This window comes from Neofelis nebulosa, chromosome 8 (assembly GCF_028018385.1).
Source record: "Neofelis nebulosa isolate mNeoNeb1 chromosome 8, mNeoNeb1.pri, whole genome shotgun sequence".
NCBI lineage: Eukaryota > Metazoa > Chordata > Mammalia > Carnivora > Felidae > Neofelis > Neofelis nebulosa.
The window spans coordinates 138,819,961-138,825,960 of NC_080789.1; the positions used below are offsets into that span (position 1 = coordinate 138,819,961).

The 6,000-nt window shown below is 40.8% G+C and overlaps 1 long non-coding RNA gene across 1 annotated transcript in view; it reads right to left on the reverse strand.

Moving 5' to 3' along the window:
• Positions 1 to 1,521, reverse strand: part of LOC131483658 (uncharacterized) — an 85,052-nt gene extending 83,531 nt beyond the window's left edge. The window contains exon 1 of the long non-coding RNA XR_009247840.1: positions 1,341 to 1,521. This is a non-coding gene — a long non-coding RNA (uncharacterized LOC131483658). The remainder of the gene's footprint in view (positions 1 to 1,340) is intronic.
• Positions 1,522 to 6,000: the final 4,479 nt, after the last annotated feature.

Below are 6,000 nucleotides of genomic sequence, written 5' to 3' on the forward strand. Positions count from 1 at the left end.
CACGGTGAGCCAGAGCTGATGCTGAACTGTATCCACCTGGGAAATGCCTTTAACTCTTCTGTTAACAAACCCCACTCACAGCAACACCACAGCTGTATTAGCACCGACGTGGCACCCTGCCTAGGTGCTACTGGATTAGGCCCATTAGCTCTATGTCTGAGGTCTAGAAAGAATCGAGTTTTTGTACGTATGTATGTATGTACGTATGTATGTATGTATGTATTTATTTATTGTTAAGAGAGAGACAGCAAGTGGGGGAGGGAGAGAGAGAGAGGGAGACAGAGAATTCCAAGCAATGTTCATGCTGTCGGCGCAGAGTCTGATGTGGGGTTCAAACTCAATGGAACATGAGATCATGACCTTTGCTGAAATCAAGAGTCGGATGCTTAACCGACTGAGCCACCCAGGCGCCCTGAAAGAATCCAGTTTCTAATGTGGTGGAGGTGAGTTGTGCCTATAAACACTCGAGATGTATGGTCTTGTTGAAAGCAAGGGTGTGCAGCTCAAAAACATCACTCACAATTGACCGAGTCATTCTTGTACTAAGGAAGCTCTTTAAGAAATAACGCCAGACTTCACGAGGTGGCGGCTGAACTCTAGAATGAACTGCCAAGACTGCTATGAGTGTACATGCTGAGATTTTAGGAGACTCAGATATCTAGCACTGCTTGTCAAATCCAGACCAGTTCTGACATGGTTTATTTCCTAAGGCCCCCCCCATAGGACTACCTTTCTTCCGGCTCCCACTACATAGACGTCTATGGTAAAAGTTCGATCGAGATGTTACTTTCTGTTGAGATGGGAGAGGAATAGAAAGAGAGAACTAAGTTTTATGGTATGAACTTCTGGGTCACCAAATCCAATATTTGTTTAATTTCTTGCAGATTTTTGAGGTCGTACCACAAGTATACTTGAAATTCAAACTAACGTTAGCTCTGAAGAAATGTAAACTTGGAGATCTTATGTCCCCATAAGAAACTACTTTTAATACAAATAACATATTTTTTGAATATTTTGAATATGCTATTAAAAAGGTGTTTTAATTAACCAGACATGTTTTCATAATCGTTAATGTTGTTTTCCATTATAATTACAGCGAGAGTATTGGATTATCTGTCTACTCCCCACACCGCGGCCTCTTACTGGGAAACGACCCTTGCACAAATCCACATGGTCACATGGGTGACTCCCAGCACCTGTGACGGTCTTGTGTTTAGGCAACAATCACCTCAAACGGGGCCCACCTAATTAGACCAGGCCACCGACAGGTTCATTTCCAAGGAATCACAATTGGGGCTAAGAGGCTTATCCGATTTCTTGACCATATGCTGGATCCTTACCATGTTTGAAGCTTCTGGAAGCTTTGATCTCTACCACGTGGATGAGTGAAGACAGTGGCAAAGACACAAGCATGACACCGACCCACAGAGGATGTCTTTCCAGGACCTTTCATTCCAGATGGGTCTTTAAAATAACTCAAAGCATCTGCCATTCAGGTTGCCTTTCTTCTTCTCCAAGTGTTTCATTCTGAAAATAAATAAATATGTTTTAAAAATGTGTAAGTATGGGGCACTTGGGTGGCTCAATCAGTTAAAACATCCAACTTCTGCTCAGGTCATGATCTCACAGCTCGTGAGTTCAAGCCCTTCATCGGGCTCTGCACTAACATCATGGAGCTTGCTTTGAATCCTCTGTCCCTCTCTCTCTTTGCTCCTCCTCCAGTCTCTCTCTCTCTCTCTCTCTCTCTCCCTCTCTCAAAAATAAACATTAAAAAAAAGATAAAGTGTGTTAAGTATGATACAAAAGGGTTTTGTGACATAAAGAATTATCAGAGACTCATGAGTGCAAATTACCATTAGAACAATCTGGAAGTAATGCCTCACTGTAAATTATCCTCAAAAAATTCACATTATGTCTTAATGAACAGCACAACAACAAATGTTCAAGAAAGCTAATTTGTAAGAGACAAAAACATCAAAACTAAAAGTAATTCAAATGTGACATAAATATACTCACAGGACAGGAGACGGTGGAAGAGGTTTCAGGGTTTATGCAGGAAGTATTTCCCTCCTTTCACTCAAAGCACTAACAGCTTTAGGAAATCAAGTAACGCATTTCTGGCGGGCTTAGCAACGTCTTTATCAAATAATTTTCCCTGTCTAATAGTGACTGTGAATTCGCATTTGGTGGTAGGTGAGAAGGGAAGCATGTACTTGTCACGGAAGGTTTTATCATGCGTATCCCCAAGCTATGGGAAATTGCTCACTTATTTTAATCTGATGCACCATGAAGCCACCACATTTTTCCCTATTATCTGTGACAGACTATAGGACACTTCTGTTGTTCACAAGTTTTAAATGCATTAATATGCCTTTTTATAGCTTGCTCCCTTGGCACATGTGAGTTTTGCATGTTGAAGCGTTCACACAAGATGCTCTTAAGGGACAAAAATGACAAGATATTCTATCTAGCTTCCTGTTAAAGAACTTCTAACAGAATAGTCAATTATTTTTTTATTATCACGTAACAAAGGCCTACCAGACATAGGTCTAATCTTGTCTGTGCTTGATCATACAGCTCTCACCCAGGGCATCTCCAGACTGTTATGAAATACAAAGTCTAAAATAAGGTTACCTAATATTATTACTTTGGGTTAGTTGTCTTGGAATAAAATAAATCAGTTTGCTTTTTAAATTAAAAAAAATTTTTTTTGGAGAGACAGAGCTAGTGGGCATGCGCACAAGGGAGGGGCAGACAGAGGGGGAGAGAATCTTAATGAAGAAGGCTCCGTGCTCTGCATGGAGTCCAACGTGTGATCACACGACCCTGGGGTCATGACCTGAGCTGAAATCAAGAGTCGGATGCTCAATCAACCAAGTCACATTTAGGATGAGCCCCTAAATGAAATTTTTGATAAACAAAAATTTCCACTGTTTTCAAAAATATTTACTTGTCCAATAAAAGATCTTTATTTTATCTTTAATTTCTTGTCTAGATAATTTGTAACCTAGAAATAACTTTCAATGTAAAGATATTTGCAAGACTACAGCAGAGAGTCTCTTTGTTTTTCCTGAACCATTTGGAAATAAGCTGTCAGCACGATGCTCCATCACTTGTAAACATTTCGGTGTGTAATGCTCACACACTAGAACATTCTCTTACGTAACCAAAATGCAAATGTCAAAATCAGGAAATTAATATTATACATCATCACCATCTAATCTATTCATTCAAATCTTGCCAATTGTTCCAATAATACCCTCTGGGAAGGCAGAAGATCTAATTCAGAAGGCATGTTGTACTCAACTGTTCTGCCTCGTAGTCTCCTCCGATCTGGATTAGCGCCTCAGACTTTCCGTGTCCTTCCTGACCTTGAACATTTGAAGAGTACATGACAGTTATTTTCACAAATCTCCTGGAGTTACAAGTGTCTCTGGTGGAATCACTTAAGAAATGGTAGACTTCTCACTTACTGCTTTCCTTTTTCCCTTTTCTTGCTTCCAAGATGAAAAATCATAAAATAATTTTAGATAAGGAGCACCTGGGTGGCTCAGTCGGTTAAGCGTCTGACTTCAACTCAGGTCATGATCTCATGGTTGATGAGCCTGAACCCCAAGTCGGGCTCTGTGCTGACAGTGCAGAGCCTTCTTTGAATCCCCCATCCCTGTCTCTCCCTGCCCCTCCCCCTCTTGTGTTCTCGCTCTCTCAAAAATAAATAAACATTAAAAAATTTAACAAACGGGCTCCTGGATGGCTCAGTTGGTTAAGCGTCCGACTTCAGCTCATGTCATGATCTCACGGTTCCTGAGTTTCAAGCCCCGTGTTGTGCTCTGTGCTGACAGCTCAGAGCCTGGAGCCTGATTCGGATTCTGTGTGTGTGTCTCTCTCTGTCCCTCTCCTGCTTGTGTTGTCTGTCTCTATCTCTCTCTGTCTCTCAAAAGTAAATACATAAATGTTAAAAAATTAAAAACATAATTTAAGTAAAAAATATTTCAGTTTCATCTCGACTATCTACCAAATATGAATAAAACTCACATATGGGCTTATAATAAATATGAATTTGCAAAATGGCAATCTGGAATTGAAGACTCCTAAGGAGATCATGCAAGTCCTAAAAGCATTCAACACAGGAATACCCATTGGATTTCCCCGATGACCCAAAATCTCAGACCTTGGTATCACTTCATTGTCAAAAACTGACGGGAAACTAAAAGTAATGAGATATGCTTCAATTATAACCAAAGATAAATGAAAATTCCTATTCTCATCCTCTTTCAAAATTGTCATGAGACTCAGAACTGCCTAACCTGGGCTTAGAAGATAAATCTGCTTTTAATTTCATTGGTTTCCACTTCTGTAATTGGAAGAATTTATCGTGCACACCATTTTTAAAAGCCCTACAAATGTGCTAAAAATATTATGGCCACTATATGTGTTTCCATATGCACTTGGGTCGGTTTACAAAGCACTCGTTGGATAAGTGAATTACGTTTTAAATACCTGGAAATAATAAGTTAACGTGGAATTTCTACATTTAAAAAAATCTCTTCAAAAAGACAAGGATAGTTATAAGAGAATCTGTTGTTTGAGAATCGCCGCAATATACTGAGTCGCTCACACCCACTGGAACGGTTCTTGTGGGAAACAAAAGAAACGAAACCAGAAAATAACAAGTGTTAACAAGAATGTGGAGGAATTCAAATCCTGGTGCTGCAGGCAGGGCTGTAAAGTGATGCAGCAACTTCGGAGAACAGCGCGGTGGTTCCCAACAAATCAAAAACAGATTCGCTATATGGTCCAGCAATCCCAGCAAACTGGCTCCCAGAGCGGCCGTCCTGTTCTGCGTTCGCAGCAGGGGTGAACGAGCGTCCCTGCTGCGCCAGGAGCGCGCCCCTGTCTGGTGCCCTCCGCGGTTTGGATTTCATCATTCCGCAGGTGCGCAGGCTTTTCTCACTGCTGTTCTCACCTGCAGTTCCCCGATGGCACAGGACGTGGAGCATCTTTCCGTGTGCTTATCTGCCATCTGTATGTTTTCCTCGGCGAGGGATCTGCTCAGGTCTTCTGCCCATTTTTAACCGTTTTGTTTTGTTTTCTTATTGGTGAGTTTTAAGAGTTCTTTTTCTATATTGGATGACGGTCCTTTATCAAATGTGTCTTTTGCCAAGTGTGTTCTTCCAGTTTGTGGCTTGTCTTCTTTTGTTTCATTGTTTTTGTTTTTGCTTTTTTTTTTTTTTTTTGTAATCAAATTTAACATATTACGCAAAAGCAATACTTACTGGGAGGAAGAGGGTCAAAGGCAGTAAAATTAAACCAATATCATGGTACTGCTGATGGCTTTTAAGTATGTGCTTGTATTTCTTTTATTAATGTGAGTTACAAATTGAAGTGCATTTCTGTTTTTTTTTATTCTACATGTGTATGATTAGACTAACCTTGTAAGCAAAAGGTCACACTATCTGCTATCAGTAATACCAATATGCTGGTGACATTCACTCTTCCTTGGCTCTTGACTATGCCATTGGGTCCGCTGCCCCTGGTTGCCTTCTATTTAGCTGAAAGGCGAGGGAGCGAATGGAAGTCTTATCGCGTTCATTTGAAAGTGGGAGAATAGATTGGCTAAGAGGTCATTTCATGTGTGCCATGTACGAAAGTCGTGGATTAGAGACAATTTTCAGTTTCATGTTTTACTTTCCTTTCAGTGCACTGACCACAGGAGAGAGAAGAACACCCATTGTCTTCAGGATCCAGGGAGCATTGGGAATCCCTCACAACACCCCTGGGTGCCTCTGCATACAGCAATAATAATTAGCCTACTCATCCACCCAGTAGATCCAGTGAAACTACGTGCAGGACACTTTTTCTTTTCCGAATAGGATTGGGTAGCTCCCTGTACTACTTTCGGTCTCTGAACTAGCACAGACAGCATTACCTTCCCAGAAGGAGTTCATACACCTGCATTCATGGTTATATTTTTTTAATTTGTTCATTTTGCTTTGACAG